Source organism: Sus scrofa, unplaced genomic scaffold (assembly GCF_000003025.6).
Source record: "Sus scrofa isolate TJ Tabasco breed Duroc unplaced genomic scaffold, Sscrofa11.1 Contig2026, whole genome shotgun sequence".
Classification (NCBI taxonomy): domain Eukaryota; kingdom Metazoa; phylum Chordata; class Mammalia; order Artiodactyla; family Suidae; genus Sus; species Sus scrofa.
The window spans coordinates 641,297-666,615 of NW_018085004.1; the positions used below are offsets into that span (position 1 = coordinate 641,297).

The 25,319-nt window shown below is 35.3% G+C and overlaps 4 pseudogenes; 3 read left to right on the plus strand and 1 right to left on the minus strand.

Annotated features, from left to right (window-relative positions):
• Positions 1 to 214: 214 nt before the first annotated feature.
• Positions 215 to 1,553, plus strand: LOC110258417 (annotated as a pseudogene).
• Positions 1,554 to 4,006: 2,453 nt separating this feature from the next.
• Positions 4,007 to 6,143, plus strand: LOC110258418 (annotated as a pseudogene).
• A 14,500-nt stretch (positions 6,144 to 20,643) lies between these two features.
• On the plus strand, positions 20,644 to 21,534 carry LOC110258437 (annotated as a pseudogene).
• Positions 21,535 to 22,324: 790 nt separating this feature from the next.
• Positions 22,325 to 23,473, minus strand: LOC110258419 (annotated as a pseudogene).
• Positions 23,474 to 25,319: the final 1,846 nt, after the last annotated feature.

Genomic DNA, 25,319 nt, shown 5'->3' on the forward strand with positions numbered 1-25,319 from the left:
GGGGAGTTTGGGGTTTATAGATGCAAATTATTACTTTTCAAATGGTGACCCTAATTTCTATGGCAGGTTATATGATGCAAATATATCCTCCAAAGGCATTTTAAAATTTGAATTAAAAGAAAAATATTAAGCTGATAATACTTTTGAATATATTTTCCTTGTTTTATAGGTGAATTATTTCTAATATCTGAAATCAGTAATCATAAAATAATAGATGGAACCAAGGAAAAATCTGACTTACTTTGTCCTCCTGGGCTTCACACATAATTCAAGTGAAAAGAAATTCCTTTTTGTTATGTTTTTGCTCTTCTATATTTTGGCTGTGGTGGGGAACATGCTCATTGTTGTGACTATTACTTTCAGGCTCACCAATGTACTTCTCTCTTGCTAGCTTATCATTTATGGATGCCATTTATTCTTCAGTCATCTCCCCCAAATAAATTTCACATATGCTCTTTGGGAAAAAATATCATATCTTTCAAATTTTGTATGGCTCAACTTTTTATAAAGCACTTATTTGGTGGATCAGACCTCTTCTGTTGGTGATGGCTATGTGGTCGTCTGTAAGCCCTTGCGTTATCTGGTTATCATGGGGCAAAGGCTGTGTTTTGTGCTGCTGGTGGTGTCCTGGTATAGGAGAAAATGTACCAATAAAAATATAGAAAGGAGAGACCCCGGCCATGATGACTAAGCAAAATCTAGCCAACTGCCCTAACCACCCCTCCGCCACACATCTGCTTCTGTAAATTTGTTTCCACATCTACTGCCTTGCCTGATGCCACTCAGGTCCAACTAGCCAAGCATAGACCTGGAAGAGGTAGCACATAAAAGCCTTGTGAAACCCTTCTTCCGAGTTCAGACTCTAGAGATCAATCTCCTCTGAGCCTGCCGGTATAATAAACCTGAATTCTCCAACTCTCAGAGTGGTCACTTGATTTCTCACCCAGTAAAAGAGCTGATACACTGCAGCCACAGAGCTGTTGGAGCTAGTACACTACAGCCACAGGGCTGTTGCTAGAGCTGGTATGCTGCAGTGCAGTGCTGCTGGGTAGTTGCCGTAACACTGGAATGTAGGTTTTCTGCACTCTGGAATTCAACTGAGCACTATTTATGGGCTCCCATTCTGTGGCCCCAATGTCATTGATCACTTCATCTGTGACATGTACACTTTATTAACACTTGTCTGCACTGAAACCTCTGTCATTGGATTCTTACTGGTGGCTAATGGAGAACTGATCTTCAGTATTGTCTTTCTGCTCTTACTAATCACCTATGGAGTCATCTTGCACTCTCTAAAGATCCTGAGTCAGGAAGGGAAGAAGAAAGCCCTCCAGACCTGTGGTTCCCACATCACTGTGGTTGTCTATTTCTTTGCTCTCTGTGTTTTCATGTATGCAAGATCTGCCAAGACTTTCTCCATTGACAAATTATTGACTGTGTTTTGTACAATCATAACTCTCATGCTGAACCCATTAATCTACAGTCTAAGAAATTCTGAGTTGTCTAATGCTATGAAGAAGCTCTGGAGAAGCAACATACTATCTTGTAAGTAAGTTTGACATTCACCATGAAGAGGTTCATATGACCTTTAGGTTCAACTTCTTGCAAACTAAAAGTCTCTTAAAACTGACCTATTCCTTTCCTTTAAATCATTTATTATAATAAAGCATTAACTGCATTATTGGGTCATTAATGTGTTTATCTGATGTAATGCCAAATCTATATATGTCTTGTTTATCATATTGACTGGAAAAGTGTAATACATATAAGGAGGGATTTGATAAAAAATAGGCAATTAATAAAATTTTTCCATTTTCAATGATTTTTAATCAATTTATGCACTTTAACATAATTTTCTGAGGCTTTTTTTTAGTTGTATTCTTGCCATTTTGTCCATTCTAGTGAAACTTTTTTTTGTGCGTCTTTTTGCCTTTTCTAGGGCCACTCCCATGGCATATGGAGGTTCCCAGGCTAGGTGTCCAATCGGAGCTGTAGCCACTGGTCTACACCTGAGCCACAGCAATGAGGGATCCGAGCCGCATCTGCAACCTACACCACAGCTGACGGTTCCTAGTCAGATTTGTTAGCCACTGTGCCATGACAGGAACTCCTAGTGAAACTATTTAATTCTATAGGTGAGTATAATTGATTTTTTATACTATATATATATAATGTATATAATATATAATTAAATATATAATATTCAATTTCAGTTGCATTACATACAAAATATTCTGTCTGAGACATTTTTCTTTTTAAAATAACAAAGAAGGTATCCTCATTATGGCTCTGCAGATGGGAACCTGATTAGGATCTGTGAGCATGCAGGTTCAATCGTTGGCCTTGCCCAGTTGGTTAAGGATCCAGTGTTGCTATGAGCTGTGCTGTAGGTCACAGACACAGCTATAGGCCAGCAGTTGCAGTTCTGATTCTACCCCTAGAGTGCTTCCAATGTAGCCATTTCTTATCCTTTTTTTATCTTTTTAGGGCTGCACCTTTAGCATATGAAGTTCCCAGGTTAGGGTTTTAGAATCTGGCCTATGCCACAGCCTCAGTAACTTGGGCTCTGAGTTGCATCTGCAACCTACACCCCAGCTCATGGCAATGCCAGATCCTTAACCCACTGAGCAAGGCTGGGAATCTAACCCCCATCATTATGAGTGCTAGTTGGGTTCCTTACAGCTGAACCATAGTGGTAACTCCCCATTTCCTATCCTTTGGATCTGAGCCTAATCATCACTTTTTTTTCCTAATCATCACATTTTAAGAAATACTCTTTGTATACATTATTCATAGTAAGATTCTCCCTCTAATTTCTGTAACAGTAGTCTATTTGTTATACTGTAAGCTGTGAATAATTCTATACTTACCTTATTAAATTTTTTGCTTTTTTGTTTTACTCTTTTGTAAGAATATGAGTCACTCAGGACAGAACTTTTATATGATTCCTGACAACTTCCATTTTATTAATTTTTGTGTTCTCATTCAAAACATTTCATTGGATAGGGACCTTAAATTTAAAAAAAACATAAAAAATCATAATTTAATACATAAAATTAGTTATTGCATCTAAATTGGTGATAAATTTTTTAAGCCTAACCTAACTTGAAGGCAAAACAAGTTTAGTATCAAATAAAAGGAAATAAACACTTACTGTAGCAGGTTTGGAATCTCTGGTTAATTAATCTAACTGGAACCAGTGACTGAGCTGATATTTTATTCTTGATTGATAATGGTTTCATCATGGTTCTAAGGCTATTTTTTTTTTTTTGCTTTACCTCTGTCTCACCCTAACTATGTGAATTAACCTAGTAGTGTTTTTACATGTATGTGTACTTTTTAAATTTTCTGAAAAATCCCAGTGAATTTAATTAATCATCAGTCTTGGACACATTCCAATTCTAAGACTCAATGATAAATATGGTTAGAAGGGATAAAAATTCCAGTGATATGTGCCAATATGAGGGGAAAAATATGATATCTTTTTAAAAACTGATATAAATTTTTCAGGAGGTCCTTTGTTAAATTTAAAGTATAGCATGAAGAAAAGTAGAGCACATGAATTTATCTCAAAATCTCAAGTCAACTATGCTATCTCTACCAATAATGTAAAATGAGAAGGACTGCACCACTGAATGGAATTTTTCCATTTTGAAATTAGTAGGACAAAAATTTACTCAAGACAGATTTTCTTGGAAAATGACTGATCACTACCTTTCTATGTAAACATAGGATTTGTATGTCTTTTTGATAAATTATTCTGTAAGATAGTATTTTTTATCTATATTTTTGTGTGCATTATGACAATTATTTTAAATAAGATAGAGTGCAAATAAAAAAATTTCTTCTGAGTAATCAGAAAAATCCATTGAGAAATTGAGCAGATATGCAAATAAAATAAATAATTTTCTCAATAATAATGCAGAATTTTACCCTCTGTTGTTAAACCAGATGAAAGAATAATTCCATATCCCTAGGACTGAGTTAAAAACTCATTATTCAGTTCATGAATAAGCCTCCACAGGTAAGATTAATACTGGGAATAATCCTTCAGAGTTGTGTGACTTTATTATGTACGAAATTAAATTACTTTAAATAAGTCAAACTTAGATTCAGTTCTAGTTCTACCACTTAAAAATGTGTGACATTGGGGAAAATAATGAGATATTCTGTACATTGTTTCTTAAACTAAGAAATGGGATTAGATTTCTTATTACTGTAAATTTCAAGGTGATGTATTAAATTGTGAGTGCATGGTTGGAATCCACTCTAAGAGTTTAAGAAGTGTAGTGATAAATCAGAACATGTAAAACATTCTGAGAATACTCTGGGATGTTTCAGGAGAACACATTCTTGAAGTCCAGAATAAACGTGGATTGGCATGGCAGGAGGCTATTGCCATGGGCCAGGAGGGAAATGCAGGGGTAGGGGGATGATCAAATTTGGGATGTATTTGAAAGTAAAGAAAAGATGATGTGATAAAGTTATAAATAAGTAATATGAGAACAGTAAGGAGTGAAAAACTTTGGCAGTATTTTTTTCCCTTTTTTTCTTGTCTGAACAATTACATGGAAAGTGGTACCATTTAATAAAATGGGGAACTCCCTTTTTATTTTGGAAAATGTAAATTTTGTTTTTATATATACTAAACTGATATGCAATTATAGATGTTCAAGTTGGAGATGTTGCCTCTTCAAGGTTGAAAATAAGTGAAAGACATGGTCTGAGATACAAAGTAAAAGTGCTTTAGCATGCATTTTTGGGAAAGGAGGAATATCCTACACAAGACCCTGGGAAAGAAGTAAAGTCTAAGTGTGTTTTCAGACAATCCAAAACAGTAATGCTCTATTCATGTACCCACACCAAACATGGAAATTTGCTTATATGGTTCTTCAGTATTACATATTTTTGACTTTATACATGGTGCAACTTTTCATGGAATTCCCTTCTCATCTTCTCTTGTTAATCACTTTTCCTTTAAAACACTGCAAAAAAAAAATGCTTCCTCTGTGAGACTTTGTTTGATTCCATTTAGATTAACACATTCCTACACTCTGAATCTTCCATTGTATGAATATACTCACAGCCACATTTGTTACATGTGTCTGGAATTATCTGATCCCTTGTCTACTATCATATCACTGAGCATAGGGAAATATGAATTATTCAGCCTGGTAATCACAATGTCTATGACATAAGTAGAAATTTTATACATATTCATATAATTGAATGGATAAGCAAAAGAGTAAATTTATAACACATTAACAAGGTTCCCCCACTGTTTTGTAGGTAAATTACTTCTAATATGTGACGTCAGTTCCTGTACAGACTAGATGGAACAAAGAAACAATGTGATTTTTTTGTCCTCCTGGACCTCACAAAGAATCCAAAGGAGCAGAAAGTCCTTTCTGTTATATTTTTGCTCTCCAAAATTTTGACTGTGGTGGTCAACCTGCACATTGCTGTGACTTCAACTGTCAGTAAGACCCTGAACTCACTGATGTATTTCTTTCTTACTAGTTTATCATCTATAGACCTAATTTATTCTTATTCTATTTCCCCCATATTGATTTCAGACCTGTTCTTTGGATACAATACCATATCCTTTGAAACTTGCATAACTCAGCTCTTTACTGAGCACCTTTTTGCTGGGTCAGAGATCTCCTTTCTGTTGGTGAGGGCCTATGACTGCTATGTTGCCATTTTCAAGCCCTTGCATTATTTGGTTATTATGAGGCAAAGGGTATGTGTTGTGCTAATAGTGGTTTCCTGTATTGGAGGTTTTCTGCACTCAGTTGTTGAACTGAGCACTATTTATGGGCTCTCATTCTGTGGCCTCAGTGTCACTGATCACTTAATTGTGACATGTTCCCATTATTGAAACTCATCTGCACTGACACCTGTGTCATTGGCATCTTAGTGGTGGCCAATGGAGGACTGATGTGCATTATTATTTTTTTTTCTGCTCTTAACTCATCTCTTATGGAGTCATCTTTCACTCTTTAAAGAGCCTGAGTCAGGAAGGGAGGCAGAAAGCCCTCCAGACCTGTGGTTCCCACATCACTGTGGTTATCTGATTCTTTGTTCTCTGTATTTTCATGTAGTCAAGACCTGCTAAGACCTTTCCCATTGACAATCATTGAGTATGTTTTCTATAATCATAAGGCCCATGCTGAACCCCTTAATTTACAGTCCAAGAAATTCTCAGTTGATTAATGCAATGAAGAATCTCTGGAGAAAATTATATCATAGTAAGTCGTAAATAAGTGCACTATACATCAAGAAAAGAGTAATTTAGCATTAGGGTCAATCTTTTTGGAATGTAAAAGTCTTCACAAATTTGATGCAAACTTTAAAGGATTTGTGATAATTAAAATATAAAAAAAGATTTAATAGTTTGTGCTACTTATAGTGGTTTCTTTTTTAAAATTTTATAATGCCTTGTTTATCACTGCATCTAAAAACAAGAAATTCATTTAACATAGGGAGTCAATAAATAATATGTAATTCATTAGTCAATAAAATTTTTATAGAGTTACACTCGTTTACTTATTTCCTTTTAATACTTTCTAATTCTGTGTTATTTTAGATATATTCTTTCATTTCATCTTCATTCATTTTATTCTAATTGTTAAAATATTTAATGCTGCACAGATTATACTTTTTGCTCACTTTAATTTGCATTAGATATGATATTTTAAAGTAATAATTAATTTTTAAAATAAAATATTGAAAGTATAATGGATAATAGGACATTCAAAATTGAATTCATGACAAATGCAATATTGTAGAATAAACCCCCTACCCATCCCCTACCAGTGTCTCCCATTTCTTCCAGAGACAGTCACATGAGTCTGTTTCTCAAGTTCTTCAAGTAATAATGTTTGCAAAAATAAATATATTTTACATATATGTTTGCCTTTATGATTCTATTTTTGCATTTTTCTTCTCAGCCTCCTTAAAATTTTTATATGCCAGTGTATATAGACCTAACTCTTTCTCTTTCCTCATCTGCTAAACCCTTCTACAAAGACATATTAAAACTGGTATATCCAGTTCTCTTCATGTTGTCCCCAGTGTTTTTCTCTAAGAAAAAATTCTGCAAGTAAATCTTTTTGAGATTTTCTAAGTGTGAGTTCCTAGAAGTGGTATTGCTGAGTCTATCGGTATACGCATTGAAATTGTTCATGTTCATAGTACTGCCAAAATACCATTCATGACCTGGACCAAAACTACTACTCCCTTCAGTCTGGAAAATATCTTTTTGACCACATTCTGAACAACACATGCTTAATGAACCTTTATTATATATGAAATTTTTATTAAATAAATTACTTCATTTGTATATTTTAGTTACAAATAAATACATTTGAAATTTGTCATCCTTTTATCTTTTTAAAGGGATTTGTATTCCTTTTTAATTAATTTCCTGTTAATGATTGTATGTATTATATTTGATCACTGATATTTTTCCATACATATTTTTATTATTTAATTATATAATAAAGAAATTATCTCATTTATCTTGTCCAAGGAATTATTTTTATGCCTTCTTATTTATTTTTTTCTTATTTTTATACTGTGCATATTTTTGGCCTTGAAGAAATATCATTACATATACGTAATTAATTTGATAGTAGAATTTCCCATTTTCAACATTATCAATATATTCTTCCACATGTTTTCAACATTTGACTATAATGTCTTTTTGTTTCTTTAGATTTTATATTTTAAAATTTAAATCAACTACACTTCATTTTGATGCAAAGAGTCAAGTATGGATTACATTTTAATTATTTTTCTAGATTGCTATTATATAAATGCATTATTATTTTTTCCAATGGCTTTGATATCTTAACTTTGTGTTTTAATATATGACATATGTTTGGACCCATTTGAGGGGTCTGTCATCTTCCATGAATCTCTTTATTCATGTTCCATTTAACACAGGATATAATTACATAAGATTTAGAATATAATTTGATATTTCATAAGCCTAGGACTCCATTACTACTCATTATCAGATCTATTAATATTTTTTCATGTTCATGTTTTGAAATGAAATTTCAATAAGCAAGTACAGTAAAAACTGCAACTCCTAGGTATTTTGCATAAAATTTGATTGAGAAATAATTTGTATATTTAGGGAACTATGATTTCTTATCCACACACTGGGTGGGTCTCTCCTGGCATGGCTAGCAGGTCCCAAACTGTGATGTTGACCTGCCCATAGGTGGGGTGAGAGACCAAGGGATTCTGGATCTTGTGCTCACCCCTGGTGGGTAAAGATGGTCATGAGTGACTGGGGAACCAGTAGCCAGGCTGCTGGTAGGTGGGGTTGTGCTCATGCCCAGCTAGCAGCCTAGGTTGGGCTTCCTGCCATACACTGGCTGATGGACAGGGCTGGGTCGTATTATTACAAAGCTTGAAGAAGGGTTCCAAAATGGAGTTTTCCAGCTATCCTAGGACAGCTCTCCCAAAAGGCTGCTGCCTGCAACTACATCACCAGAGTGAGTCTCAATTGCTCCCTGCTTATCTGGGAGGCTCTGTATTATTAGCATGTGAGTCTGACCCAAGCCTTTTTCAAATGACTACTTCTGCCCACTTCCCATAGTCTTCTGGCTCCTCCAAATGTCAGCCCCACTGGCCTTCTAAGGCAAATTATTTTGGATCCACTTCCTCTAAGGTGCAGGATTCCTTGGCTAGGTAGCTCAAAGTGGGGCTCAGAGCCCTCCCATTTTGGGAGAGAATCATTACAATTGTCATTATCCTCATGTTTGTGTGTCTCCCACTTGGGATTCTTGACTCTATTGTCTCCTGTCCTCTGTTTTATTGTAGTTCCTTCTTTATATTTTTGCTTCAGAGGAAATAGTTTGCCAGTCTTCAGGTCATGGTCATCAGTATTTGCTCTGTAAATACTTGTAATTTTGGTATCCCTATGGGAGGAATTGAGCTCAGGGGCTTCCTACAGCACCATGTTGATCACTCTTTGCTATATGTCTGTCTCTAGGCCAAAACCATACTGCTGAGATTCCTATACTTTCAAAAAATGTTTTAGTTTCAGGAATAGGAAACACCTGAATTTGTTCTTCTTTTTCAAAATTGCTTTGGCTATTTGAATTCCCTTGGGATTTAGTAAGAGTTTTAGGATGGATTATTCTATTTCTGCAAAAAAAAAAAACAGTTTTTTTTTTGAGTTTTGATAATATTTGATTGAAGATGTAGATCATCTTAGCTGATGTTGACACCTGAAGAGTATTAAGTATTCTGTGGACCTTCCATTTTTGGTCAATGGATTATGAACATGCATGAGGATGCCAGGTTTTTTCCCTGGCTGCCCTCAGTGGGTTAAGTATCTGGTGTGAGCTGTGGTGTAATTTGCAGACGTGTCCTGAGACCTGTGTTGCTGTATCTGTGTTACAGGTTGGGAGGTCCAATTCAACATCTAGCCTGGGGACACCCATATGCTGCATGCAGCTGACCTGAAAAAGAAAACAAAATTAAGAACCCCATCTCATGAAAACCTTTATATTTAGGTATGGCTTCTGTAACATCTTTCAGTGATATTTTGTAGTTTTCCCTGTAGAAGACAACTGCCTCCTGCTTTAGTTTACTCTTAATTATTTTACTCTTTTAAAAAAAATATTAGTGTATTTGATTTATGGTATTGTGATAATAATTTTATTCTTTTTGGTGCTAAGTGGAATTTTTTCCTAATTTCTTCTTTGTGTTGTTCATTGAAGGCATGAAAATTCATCATTTTCTAATGAAAAAAATCTCTCCAGAAATTGTGTACAGATGGAATGTACCTGAACATAATAAAGGCCATACATAATTGTTCCACAGCTCACATTAATCTCAATATTGAAATGCTGTAATATTTCCTATTACAAATCAAGAATAAGAGGAGTGCATACTCTTACTACTTTTTCTGTTATCATGTTATTAAAGATATTCCTTTGGATTATTAGAATTTACTCATATAGACCATATCATCTCTGAAGTGAGATAATTTTATTTAATTAATTAAATTTTATTTCATTTTACTGTGTGTAACAGTGCTTTTAATGGTAGCCATTTACTGTTGTTTTTGGATCTCAGCCTATTCATCACATTTTAAGAAAGGCCTTCTGTGATTACATTATCCAGAGTAGGATTCTTTCTCTAATTTCTGTAACAGAACTCTATTTGTTTTGGTATAAGCAGTGAAAAAGTCTATACTTACCTTATTAAATTTTTACTTTACTGTTGTACTATGTTATATGAATGTGAGATCCATGCAGAAGGACCTTTTATATGATTCCCTTCTCCTCCCCCCACATCCTCCCATTTATTAATTTGCTGTGTTCTCACTCATAACACAATTTCTCTCATTGAACACATACCAAAAATTTGAGAAAGTAATAATTTAATAGATTAATATATTGGTTATTACTTCTAAATTGTTGGTAAAATTTTGTATATCTAACCAAATGTAAAGGCAGAATAAATTTAGTATCAAATAAAAGGAAAGGAACACTTACTGTGACAGGTTGGGAAATGTCTGATTAATTCATCTAATGAGCAAAATGACTGGGCTGGTATTTCATTCCTGACTGACAATGATCTCATCATGCTTTTTTTTTTTTTTTTTTTTTTTTTTTTTGCCTTTTCCAGGGCTGCTCCCATGGCATATGGAGGTTCCAAGGATAGAGGTCTAATCAGAGCTGTAGCTTCCTGCCTACACCAGAGCCACAGCAATTCAGGATCCCAGCTGTGTCTGCAACCTACACCATAGCTCATGGCAATGCTGGATCCTTAACCCACTGAGCAATGCCAGAGATCAAACCCACAACCTCATGGTTCCTAGTCGTATTTGTTAACCACTGCACCATGACGGGAACTCCCTCATTATGCTTCTTAAGAAATTTTTTTCTCTGCATTACATCTTTCCCACCCTAATTATATGATTTAACCTAGTAGTGTTTTTACATGTATGTGTACTTTTAAAATTTTATGAAACAACCCAGTGAATTTAATTAAGTATGACTCAGTCTTGCACACATTACAGTACTAAGACTCAATGATAAATATGCTTAGAAGGGGTACAATGTCCAATGATCTTTGCCAATATCAGGAAAAAATGATGTTTTAAGAACTGACTTTAAGCCTTTGTTAGGCTTAAAGTATAGCATGGAGAAAAGAAAATCACAAGAATTTCTCTCAAAATATTAGGTCAACTCTGCTGGCTCCATTAACATGGTAGAATGAGAAGGACTGCACAACTGAAAGATATTTTTCTATTTTGAAGTTAGTAAGACATTAAGTTACTAGAGACACGTTTTGTTGGGAAATGACTGGTTGCTATCTTCCTATGTAAACATGATTTCTTTGTCTTTTTGATAAATAATCCTTTAACATGGAAATTTTTTGTCCGTCTTTTTGTGTGTGCACCATGAAATTTCTTTTAAATAAGATATAGTGCAAGTAAAAACAATCTTCTGAGTAATCAGAAAAATCCATGGAGAAAATGAGCAGACATGCAAATGAATTAGAGTATTTTCTCAGGTAATAACGCAGCCTTTAGTCCTCTGTTGTCAAACCAGATAAAAGAAGAATTCCATATCCTTATGAATGAGTTAAAAATTCATTCTTCAGATTGTGAACACACCTTCACAGATAAGACTAAGAATAAATAGTGGAAATCATGCTTCCAATGTGTGACTTTCCTTATTTGTTAAGAAATGAAATTACTTTAAAATAAGTCAAATTTAGATTCAATTTTAGGTATGGTTTTGTAGATGCTGTTGCATAGGCCTGAAGTTGAAGCCCTTATTCTACCCCTAGCCCTGCAGGTGCAGCCATAAAAAGTTGATGTTCTTATTTATTGCCATCCAGAACATTGAACCAAACATATTATTTCCCTCATTCTGGAGTATATATTTTGACCACATTGTCAACAACCACTGCTTTATATACATTTTTGGCATATGACAGTCTGATTAAAGAAGTTTTGCTTAATTTTTATAAATTAATTATTAAGAAATAAAATTGATTTTGGTCATTTATTCTCATTATAAAATAATTTGTATTACTTTTCATGAATTGCCTATTAATGAATTTTATGTGTTTTGATTCCTGAACTTTTTCTATAATTATTTTTATGTATTTATTTATTTTACAGCTGCACTAGGCATATAGAAGTTCCCAGGTTAGGTGTCAAATTGGACCTGCAGCTGCTGGTCTACAGCAATGCTGAAGCCAAGCAAGGTCTGTGACCTACACCCCAGCTCATGACAATGCTGGATACTTAACCCACTAAACCAGGTCAGGGACCAAACCAGCTTAGTCAGGGATACTCATTAGTTTCCTTAACACTGAATCACAATGGGAACACCTCCATAATGATTTTTATGATTTAATCATACACTAAGGAAGTTATTCCATTTACAATGTCTGTGGAATTATTATTTTATTCTAGCTCATTAATTTGATTTTGTTCTTTCTGTACTGTGCAGAATATTTTTGGTCAGGTAGAAATATATAATTAAACTATCAATATTTTATGTCTTTTATGTTTTGCTTAGGAAGAATTTTTCTATTTCTTCTCTCCTTCTCCTTTTTCAGTCACCCTTATGTCATAGGGAAATTCCTCGCCCAGGGATTGAATTTGAGCTGCATGTGTGATCTAAGCCATAGCTCCTGAAATGCCTGATCCTTAACACCTGTGCCACACTGGGAATCAAACCAACACCAGAGACAATCTGAATCATTAACCCCCTGTGCCACAGTGGGAACTTTCATAATTTCCCTATTTCAATGTTACCAAAATATTCTCCCACATTTTTTCAACACTTAAAATTTGTCTTTTTGTTTTTTTTATATTTAAATTTTTGAACAATCTGCACTTTAATGTAAGGGGTTAAGTAGAATTGTATTTTAATGATTTTTGTAGATAGCCATTTTTTAGATGTATAATTATTTTTCATCATTACTTGATATCCCAACTTTGTATTCTAAGATATATAGTATGTGTTTGGAAAAAAAAATCATGCCTCTATTAACTCCCAGTTTTTTTGTTTACTCTTTTATTATTTAACATGAGAAGTGATTGATTTTGATTTAAAATACATATTGAGGCATTCCCACTGTGGCTCAGCGGTAAGGATCTGGCATTGCCATGAGCTGTGGTGTAAGTTGCCGGTATGGCTTGGATTCCATGTTGCTGTGTCTGTGGCATAGGCTGGTAATTTCAGGTCCTATTTGAATCCTAGCCCAGGAAAAATAAAATATAATAGGCATTGATATCTCATAGGTCTAGGTCTCCTTTATTACTATACATTATCAGAACTCTGTTTATTCTTGCATATTTATATTTTTAAATTAGTTTTCAATAAGTTAGTCTGGTAAAAAACTACACAAACTGTTTTCAATAAGATTTGATTGAGAAAAAATTTGTATCTTTAGATAATTGAGAATTCTTATCCACAAACTGGGTAGCTATTTATGCTTAACCATTCTTCATTTACATTCATATAGATCTAGTATATTTCATTGAAAATTTAATTTTTTTTTTGCTACTATTTTACATAGGATCTTGTCTTCAATTAAATTTTCCAATTGTCTGATGTTTCAATGTAAGAGTTCTTTGTTTCCCAGTTTTATATAAGACACAATCTTTGCAGTATACCATTCATTTTTTGTGAAAGTTCTGCAGGTATTGACAAATACATATATTAGTGTAATCACCATATTAATCAATATTCAAAATGTTTCATCACTAAAATTATTTTTCAATGCCTCCTTGTATCATCCCTGCCTGTACCTTGGAAAACACTGACTCATTTCCATTCCTACAGTTTTGTCTTTTTGTCCTCCAGCTTTATAGAAGTGTAATCAAGAAATTAAAATTGTATATATTTGGAGTTCCTTCTGTGGCATAATTGGTTATGAATCTGACTGCAGTGGCTTGGGTTGCTGTAGCGGCACAGGTTCCATCCCAGGTCTGGCAGAGTGGGTTAAAGAATCTGGCCTTGCCATAGCTGTGGCATAGGTCTCAACTAGGGCTTGGATTCAGTACCTGGCTGGGGAACTTCCATATGACGTGGGAGTGGCCACTACAATAATTTTATGTATAGAAGTTGTACAATTTTACATACATGTATACTGTGAAATGATTACCACAACCAAGCTAACATACATCCCTCAACTCATGTGAATACCTAGCATTTTATTCTTTTTTCTTCCTTTGTAAATGGGGTTATATACAAAATTAACATAAAATTGCTTATAAATCATTCATATTTGATGTATATAAATGAAAATCATTTTTGTTCATTTTGTACCTCAGAGCTTTTTTGAATTTTATTATTAGTGCTAACTATTGTTGCTGCATTTTTTTTTATATTTTCTATATGTAAGATCATGCCCAGTATTTTTTCTTTTAAATCTGGCTTCTTGTTCCTAGTATCATGCATTTGAAATTTATACATTATTGTATTTACCAGTACTTAATTTCATTGCTGACTAGTATTCTATATTTTTTATAGTGAATAATCTATTTAAGGTGACATGGGGAGGACTGCACAGATGGACTTGTAGTTCCTGGTGCGGCGGGGGCCTCCAGCCAGCTCTATGAGAGCACGTCTACTTGTTCATGGGCTTGGTTTCTAGGAATTGCCATTAATCATCACTGCACCAGCCAGCCTCCCACCTCTGACTGGGGAGGGAGTATGGGACAGGGCCGGCTGGTCCTCTGCCCTTGTGAGGCTGCTCCAGGTTCCCCTGGTGGCTTCAGTTCCCCAAGGGAGCTGGGTGGGGCAGGCCGGTGTTTTTCTGCCTAGGACATGTTTCAGGCCTTAAAGGCATTTTTCCCTTCCCTTTAAGACACACCACTGCCCCCTCAGTCACTCCAAGATGGCAGACCTACTGGGCTCCATCCTGAGCTCCATGGAGAAGCCACCAAGCCTTGGTGACCAAGAGACTTGGTGCAAGGCCAGAGTTGAGGGTCCCAAATTCACAACCACTTTGCCTGGTTGTCAACACCTCATGCCTTCCCTGAGTAGTATTCTAAACTGTATCACCTGAGCCACTGTTTATCCTTTTTTCTATTAAGATATATTTTGATTGTTTGTAGATATTTGAAATTGTGAATAAAACTGCTATAAATATTCATGTATAGGTTTCTGTAAAACCAAGAAAACAAACAAATAATATAAAATGATTATTTTCAAGACACTGTATGTCATAAGCAATTTCCAGGACCACTGAGAGATGGGAAACAAAGTTGGGCTCTAGGATTTTTCCAGTTTATTACTTTTAAAATGTTTCTATGTTTTAGTACAGAGAGAGATACCTCAGAAGATCCTGGTAGACTACCTGAGTTGAGATGATGATATTGAGGGTCTGAGGAGACCAATGCACCAAGGCAGCTAGAATTCTGATGGTAAAATATTGCATATGATATACTTGGAGGGCAGAAAGAGAGATTCAGAGAGAATGAGGGAAGGAATGTTGGAGATCTGGAGAGGATCCCCATCAGTTCATGGATTTGAGTTAACTACCAGAAGCTGGGGAAAGTTTTACCCAGATGGATTAGAGAGAAGGGTCCTTGGTGCTCACACTGGACCAGGAATAGTGCCTATTCCCAGTAGCTAGAAAACTGTGTGGTTCACAGGTTCAGTGCAGTAGGCTGAATACTAGAAAGATTTTGCATCAGTAGTGGTACGTAATTAGCCCCTGACCAAACACTGTTCCAGACCTGTCTCATAAACTATATGAAGGAAAAAAAAAGTCTAAAAATAAAACATCCAGGGAATTCCCATGGTGGTGCAGTGGAAACAAATCTGGCTAGGGACCATGAGCTTGCAGGTTTGATCCGTGGCCTTGCTCAATGGGTTAGGGATCAAGAGTTGCCATGAGCTCTGGCATAGGTTGCAGACACAGCTGGGTTCTGGCATTTCTGCGGCTCTGGTGTAGCCTGCCAGCAACAGCTCTGATTGGACTCCTATCCTGGGAATCTCTATATGCTGTGGGTGCAGCCCTAAAAAGACAAAAATAAATACATAATAAAAGTATAACACCCAAAAAATCAAACTATTATGTTTAGAAATTTGTTCATGTTGATGTGAGATATCAATTCGATTTTGTTTTGGTCCCTGTTTCATTCTAGTATTAGGGTTATGCTGGGTGCATAAAATGAGTTGGGGAGTATAAAAACTTCCTCACATATCTAAAATTATTTATGTAGCACTGGTACTATTTTTTTTAATTTTTTATAGAATTCATTAGTAAAGCTGTATGGGAATAATATTCTGTTTGGGAAAGGAAGGATTCCAAATAATTAATTCTATTGAGTAGTAGACTACTCTAGCTTTACATTATTTTATTAGTGTGTTTATTTAGAAGGTTGTGTTTTTCAGAGGAGTGACAATTTATTATTTGGCAAGTATATTGTCATAAATTCATTTATCATATCCTTTATTATGTTTTTAAGTTCTGTAGGATCTGCAGTGATGATATTCTCTTGATTCCTGGTTCCAATAATTTATTTTTTCTCTATTTTCCTAAATCCATTTTGCTAGGAGCTGATAAATTTGTTAAACTTTCACTGAACCAATTCCTCAATTAATGTGTTTTATATATATATATATATATATATGTGTGTGTATGTATATATATATACATACACACACATATATGTGTAATATGTGTTTGTGTGTATATATATATATACGTGTGTGTGTGTGTGTGTGTGTGTGTGTGTATAGTCTTTTTAGGTCCACAGCTGTGACATATGGAAGTTCCTGGGCAAGGGGATGAATTGCACTTGTTGCTGCCACAGCTACAGTACTGCCAGATCCAAGCCACATCTGTAACCTACACTACTGTCCACAGTGATGCTGGGTCCTTAACACACTGAGCGAGGCTCAAGTTTGAACTTATGTCCTCATGGATACTAATTGTGTCCATTAGTGCTGAGCCACCACAGGAAATCATCAATCAATATTTATTTCAATGATTTCTTTCTTCTATATCCTATTTACATGCTATAATGTTTTCTATCCTTATTTTACTTTTCCTTTTCTCTCTTTTTGACATAGAAACTTGGTCATTTCTTATAATATTTCTTGTTTTCTAACACTTGCTTTTTCAGCTGTAAATGTCTCTCTAACAACTGCTTTAGCTGCATGAAGTTAATTTACATATATAAAATTAGCACATATTATATGTAGTTTACGTATATATTTCATAGATTTTTAATATATCTTTTATATACATATACCATTATATTTTGCTTGAAAATTTATTTTTCAAAATGTTCAAGGATAAATTAGACTTGTGTTGCTTTTTTTTAAATAGTTGGAAAATATTAAATTTTTGCTATAAATTTCTAGTTAATTACATTTTAATATATATCATATATATATGTGTGTGTATATATATATACACACACATCTATCTATCCCTATAGATAGATAGCTCTAGTCTGTATGATTTAAGTCCTTTGAAATGTATTGCAATATCTTTTGTGACCTAGTATATTTTTATTTTTTTGGTGAATCCTCCATGAGCAGCACTTTGAGATAAATATAAGAGTCCCACAAATATTTCTCTATCTCGCTCTCACAGAAACACAAATTCTTTTGACTTGCCTTTTTTAAACTCTGTGACAAATTATGTGACAAAACCTATCTGCATTAGAAACATGTTTCAAATTATTTTTTCTGAAATTAATATTCATCTTCTGGAAATCAGGTCAGATGTCATCTGCAAAGACAAATCTTAAAAGGTTTTGCCTATTTTGAAGGTAATGATTTAAACAAGAAAATTTTTACATATTTCGTTTATGCTCAGACTGGACTTTTCCCTTTTGGTGATTTGGCCTCCAGTTATTCTTTTATGATTTTCCCCCAGAGGATAGTGTTCTGTAATTCCTGATATACAAGATGATTATCATGGTGGCATCTCTGGAGATAAAGAGACTACCCTCAAGATTATGACTTAGGTCCCTAAGAATTTAGATAAGAATCACGTTTGGAGTTGCCACAAATGAACTACTCAATAATAGGAGCTACAGTTAAATGTAGATAAAGTGTTGACAGACCTTTGCCCTTACCTCAGAGAGTATTTTCCTGTACCATTAATGACTTGACTGGCTTTTTCACAAATTAAAATAATTGACACGAAAAATAGAGTATGTATACAAAATTATTCTTCATGCTCCAAGAAACCCAAAGTTCAACAATATGGAATGAAGACCAGATAGTATAACTGGTTGAGAATCAAAATGTGACAAAGGCTATTTCAGTATTTCAAATTTATTGGTAAAACACAAATAGCATTTATAATCTAAATAATTCATCCAAAATTTACAATTTTAGCTCCAATCAAAATGTTGATTGAACATTTGTTTTTTCATATGACAAATTCTGCCTGCTCTGAATATTCTTAATCTCTGTTCACTATCAAGATTCAAATTTCTTCTGGTAAATGGACATTCATATCCATTTTGAAAATTCTCAAAAAATTGAAAAGTCATATTTTTCTGAAAGAATTACATAAATCAGATTTGCTGTGAGCATAGAAACAGTTCAAGTCCAGTGATGGCACATGTATCTGGCCCTTTTGTGATTTTGAGATGGCATCTGTGCATGAAGGCAAAAGAGAAGCCATCACCTCCAAGAATGTGGGTTGAATAGCTCTCTCCTTATGTAGGTAGCCCAGGAACTGTATTTATACATAAGATTCTGAACTAGGCTTTACATTTTGCAGGAGGTCATTGGTGGAGTGAGAATTAGTCTTTTATTTTTAATTTATTTTATTTTATTTTTGTCATTTTGCCTTCTCTAGGGCTGCTCCCATGGAATATGGAAGTTCCCAGGCTAGGGGTCTAATCTGAACTGTAGCCACCAGCCTACGACACAGCAATGCCAGATATGAACCACGTCTGCAACCTACATCACAGCTCATGGCAACACTGGATCCTTAACCCACTGAGCAAGGCCAGGGATCGAACCTGCAACCTCATGGTTCCTAGTCAGATTCGTTGGCCACTGAGCCATGATGGGAACTGCAGAATTTAATCTTTTAAGTTTTCTTCTGACTCTCCTGATCAGCCAAGTTATATTGTTATTGTTAAGATATGTGGAAATCAACTCTATGATGTAATACTCTCTTTGAATACTTTCATATTTAAAGATCCAGAATAAATATACCTTCTCTAACATCAGGTATATTAGAAACTAATTTCAAGTGTAACCACTTGGGGATATTTTAAACATCAGAGTTTCTAAATCTCATGATAGATTTAATTGCTATGTTCTCTAAGCATTGCTTGTTAATCTTTTAAAATCTAGAACATTCTGTGACATCTATAGCATTAGATTGAGTGACTTTCTAATTCTGTACTAAGCAGGCTGTTACTTCCACTCTTTTTGTTGTTGTTGTTCATACCTAAGTTTCAGCATCCTATTATGTTTTTTAGCCATTTAGATGTTTTTTTGCTTTAATTGTTTTGTTTAAATGTTATATATACATATATATAATTAGGGCCACACCATGGGGTTAATTGGAGCTACCTCTGCCAGCCTACACCACAGCCACAGCCACAGCAACATGGGATCCAAGCCACCTCTGTAATCTACACCACAGTTCACAGGTAGCTGGATTCTTAACCCACTTAGTGAGGCCAGGGATCAAACCCTAATCCTCATGGATACTAGTTTGGTTCATTACCACTGAGCCACAACAGGAACACCCTATATTTTTGTTTATATTTTTAATTTGTTAATTGCTTAGAGGTCTTCATCTACTTTATATATTAACTCTATTTACACCTTCTACAATGTAAATCTTATTGCCAAACTACTTTTGTCTACTGACAATGTGGTATCTGTTCCTAAATCCTTAAAAAGTTTTCAATATCCAAATGTACATATTTGGGAATTCAGTGATTAATTAAGAAGACTCTTCTACCCCTCCGATGTAGCACATCATCTCCTTTATTATCTGGGAAAGTGATTATGAAGTAAATCCTTCTTTAATCTTTTATTAAAGATTTAATGAATTTATTTTTTTGTATAAAGTGTTAGCAAAGTGTACAGTTTAGTTAGCTTCCAGGTGGCAGTCTAGCTGTGGAAACATTTATTTAATAATGTGTCCTTGGAGTTCCTGATGTGGCACAGTGGAAACGAATCTGACTAGGAAACATGAGGTTGTAGGTTCAAACCCTGGCCTCATTCAGTGGATTGAGAATTTCACATTGCCCTCAGCTGCACTGTAGGTTGCAGATGGGGCTCAGATATGGCATTGCTGTGGCTGTGGCATAGGCTGGCAGATACAGCTCTGATTAGACCCCTAGCCTGGGAACCTCCATATGCCAGGGGTGTGGCCCTAAACAATAAAAAAAAGACAAAAATACTAATAATGTGTTTTTTTCCCACGTATGTATCTAATGACTTGCCTTTCCATTAAATTGTACAATTTTTGATATTGGGATCATGTTTTGATCAGCTTTGTATTATAATATCTGAAAGTACTGGAACATGTTAAAACACAATGCCTATTGCTTGAATGAATAAACAAATTAACCTAAGATTTCAGGTAATTGTATTTATAGGTAAGTTTGTACTGAGCTCTGAAATAAAACATAGAGAAAAATCTATGGAACAAAGGAACAATGTAACTGAGTTTGTCCTCTTAGCGCTCACCCAGAGCGTTCAGGGTCAGAAAATCTTATTTGTCCTCTTCTTGTTCATCTACATAGCGACTGGTGGGAAACCTATTCATTGTTATGACTGTGCAGATCAGCACAACTCTGGATGCTCCTATGTACGTTTTTCTTGGTTACTTATCTTTTATAGATGCTGTTTATTCTACTACAGTCACACCAAATATGATTATAGACTTACTCTATGAGAAGAAAACCATTTCCTTCCTAGCTTGCATGAACTAGCTTTTCATAGGGCACTTATTTGGTGATGCTGAGATAATACTTCTGGTGGGCATGGCCTATGACTGCTATGTAGCCATGTGCAAACCCTTGCATTATTTGACAGTCATGCATCAGCAAGTGGGTGTTCTGCTGCTGTTGTTGACCTGGTGGGTGGGTTTCTACATGCTGTAGTCCAGCTTCTCTTTGTTTGTAACCTTCCCTTCTGTGGTCACAATGGCATTGACCACTTCATCTGTGACATGTGCCCCTTGTTGAAACTTGACTGCACTGACACCTACATCATTGGCCTTACCGAGGTTGTCAAAGAAGGGGCAATTTGTGTGGTCATCTTTATGCTCTTACTCATATCCAGTGGGGTCATTTTGCACTCCCTGAAAAATCTTGGTCAAGAAGGGAGGCACAAAGTCTTATCCATCTGTGACTCCCACATTACTGTGGTGGTCCTATACTTTGTGCCCTGTATTTTTATGTACATAAGACCTCCTTCTACCTTACCCATTGATAAATCCTTGACTGTGTTTTACACCACTATCACCCCTATGTTGAACCCTTTAATCTATACTCTGAGAAATGGAGAGATGAAAAATGCCATGAAGTAGCTCTAGACCAGAAAAATATAATGAAGCAGTAGGGATATACATCACCTATTTTCAATGAAGAATTCCTATTTCCGGGAAGGCTATGTGTGATTATTTAACTGCAGTAAATTTCTTCTCAGGTTTAATAAGGTAGACATAATGAAGATATTTATTGTGTGAATAATTCCAACGATCCAAAGATACTTTTAAAATCTTCATAATTTCCTACTTGCTAGTATGCTAGTAGTACTTGGAAAAAAGTTCTTATGAAAATGTATATAGATTTGTGTGTAAATGTATATGTTGGGGTACTAATTTTTGCTTCGTGTGATAAGGCATGTTATACAGTTAGTACTGTAAATTTTTAAACTTTTTTTTTTTTTTTTTTTTTTTTTTTTTACTTTTTTTGTCTTTTTGCCATTTCTTGGGCCTCTCCCATGGCATATGGAGGTTCCCAGGCTAGGGGTCTAATCGGAGCTGTAGCTTCCAGCCTACACCAGAGCCACAGCAACACAGGATCTGAGCTGTGTCTGTGACCTACACCACAGCTCACAGCAACACCGGATCCTTAACCCACTGAGCAAGGCCAGGGATCGAACCCACAACCTCATGGTTCCTAGTGGATTCATTAACCACTGTGCCACGACGGGAACTCCAAGTCCTGTAAATTTTTAGTGGAAGATTTTCTCATATTTCTCTCTTAAATAACGTAACAGTTTCAGAATTAATAGGTTTATTACAGATATTCAAATAATAAAATAAATAAAATAATAAAAACTTGGTTTATACCTCCCCACACTGATAGCCCATATTAATATTTGAAACATATATTATTTTTGTATCTGGAGGCATCCAGCATTTTCTGGGAGGGCGTGCCTAGCATTTCAATCATACTAGGCAGCTGGTCCCCTTCATCTTCCCCAGGCAAGATGGCGTAATCAGTCATGAGCTCCACTAGGATGCAGCCCAGCCTCCACATATCGATGGACATGCCATACCTGGTGCTGAGGATCACTTGTGGGCCCAGTAAAAACAGGACTGGATGTACATGTTGATCTGCTGATGATGGTAACAACTGGAGCCAAAATAAATCACTTTATTCCCACTTCTACCCTGTTGCTTTCATAAAATGTTCTCAGGCCTCAGGTAACAATGAATTATCCTGTTTTTGTGCAGAGCATCCAGGCACTGCAGGATGGAGTGGGCGAACTTGTGAACCAAAGGCAGGCTAAAGCCCTGGAAGTTGTTCCTCTTGATGAGTTCCTGGATGTTCATGATCAGCACATCTAACACCATGCAGATGTGGTTGTGGATGGTGAAGTTCTCTAGCATGTGGATGGCATTCATACTGTTGTCTTTGTCCTGCTTCTGTAGGTGCTCCAGGATATGGATCTCCTTGGCCACCTGCTGGTGGAAGTGCTTCTAGTTCCACACCATCTTCAGGGCCACATGCTGGTGGACTTTGTGGTGGTAGGCTTGACCACCTGCCCAAAGATGCCCTTCCCAATGACTTTGAGGACCTCATATCTGTAAGCCACAGGATAATGAGACACCTTCATGTAAGATCCCTGGTCATCATTGTAGCCACTATTGTTGGGCCTGCTTTTGTGCTTCTTTGCTTTAGACCCAAGAAATATTTTTCAGGGTAGCTGAAAATCTCATGGTGTTCAAAGCTTGTTAATTTTGCACATATTGCTTCATTGCTTGCTCGGGTGTCACGGGGGTGGTTTTCACCTTCCCCATGCCTTCCAGAGACTTCATAGAGGTAGATCTCCTCTGCCATGTGTGGATGCTCTCCAGCTGCCACTCTGGCACTACCTGAAACCTCATTTTGCCCACTGTTGTAAGTCCATTTAGTTGTGTCATGAGCACTGTCTGCCTATTGCTGTTATCCTAAAACAGCTGCTGAACCTGGATCTGTCTGTGGCTATGGCTGCCCAATGTGCAGGTGATCATTCATTGTTTGCTTATATTTGAGTCTTCTTTGGTATCCATTTGGCCACTCTAGACTTTTGATTGGAACATTTAGTCCATTTATATTTAAATTAACTATCTGTAGGTACATACTCTGCCATTTTGTTAACTGACTTTGGCTTCACTTTGTGGAACATATCCGTTTCTTTTTCTATTGACCTTTTCTCTTATGATTTGATGACTGTTGTGCTGTTTGAATTGCTTTTCCTTTTCTGTGTATATCTCTATTATAGATTTTTGTTTTGTTGTTACAGTGAAGTTTATACACACACACACACACACACATATATATATATGAGTTATATGTGTGATAAAATTTGCTGAGTCTCTCCCTTATCTACCAGAATTGCCCTTTATATGTGTGTGTGCATATATATATATATATATATATATATATATATATATGTATATATGTATATATACACACATATAAAATTAAATTTTCTGGTCTCTTAAATTCAAATACATTTTGAAAACCCTGAATATTGACTCATGCTCACTGTTTACATTTCGACCCTTAACTACTTATTGTGGATATAGAATTTATCACTTTTTTCTGTTGACCTTCTTATTAGCTTTATAATTGGTTAATCTACTACCTTTCATCTATATTTTCCTTTTCCAATGAGGTTTTTCCTTTCATGATATTTATAGCTCTATTGAGGCCTTTCATTTTATGCTTACAGAAGTCCTTTAAACATTGCCTATAAATCTTGCTTCATGGTGTGAACTCTTTAATTTTTTTTCTTGCCCATAAAACTGTTGATATCTTCTTCAAATCTGAATGAGAGCCTTTTCATGCAGTGTATTCTGGGTTGTAGTTTTCTTCAATTTTCACTTTAAATATACTGTGCCACTCCCTTCCGTTCTGCAGAGATTCTGCTGAAAAGTCAACTTATGGTCTTTTGGAGTTGCCTTGTAAGAAACATGTTGCTATTCATATGTTGTCTTTAATAATCTATTTTTATCTCTAATTTTTGTCTTTTCTTTTTTTCTTTTTAGGTCACATCTATGGCATATAGAAATTTCTGGGTGAGGGATAGAAACCAAGCTGCAATTGTGATCTATGCCACAGCCGCAGAAATACCAAAATCTTAACCAAGTGCACCAGGTCAATAATGGAACAAACAATGCCACAGAGAAAAGCCAAATCATTAACATACTGTTTCATTGTGGGAACTCCCTAATTTTTGTAATTTTAATTACAGTGTATCTTGATGTAGTCCATTTTGGGTTGTTTTTGCTTGGAACTCTCTGTGATTCCTGGACTTCATATCTGTTTCCTTTCCCATGATAGGGACATCTTCAGATATCATATCTTTAAATATGTTTTCTGCCCATTCTTATTTCCCTTCTCATTACAGGACCCTTATAATGCCAATATTAGAATTCTTGATACTGAAAAGATGTCTCTTAAGCTGTCCTCATTTCTTTTAATTATTTTCCCTCTTCTGCTTTAATGATTTCCACTACTCTGTCTTCTAGCTCACTGATCCCTTCTTCTGTATCATAATACCTACTGTTTATTACTTCCAGAGTATTTTTTTTTCAGTGTTATATTCTTTATAACTTTCTGGTTCTTCTCTATAATTTCTAATTCTGTAAAAACTTCTAAGTTTTCATTCCTTTCATGCAGTTTTTTTTCCAGTTTATTTAAGGATGTTTATAGTTATTTCCTTGAACTCTTTAGCCGGTTTATTTTTATCTCCATTTATTTTAGGATTTCTTCTGGGGTTTTTATTATGTTCGTTCATCTGGAACATATTCCTTTGTTGCCACATTTTTCTGAATTTCCTGTGTTTTATTCTGTATATTGGTATTTGCATTATGTT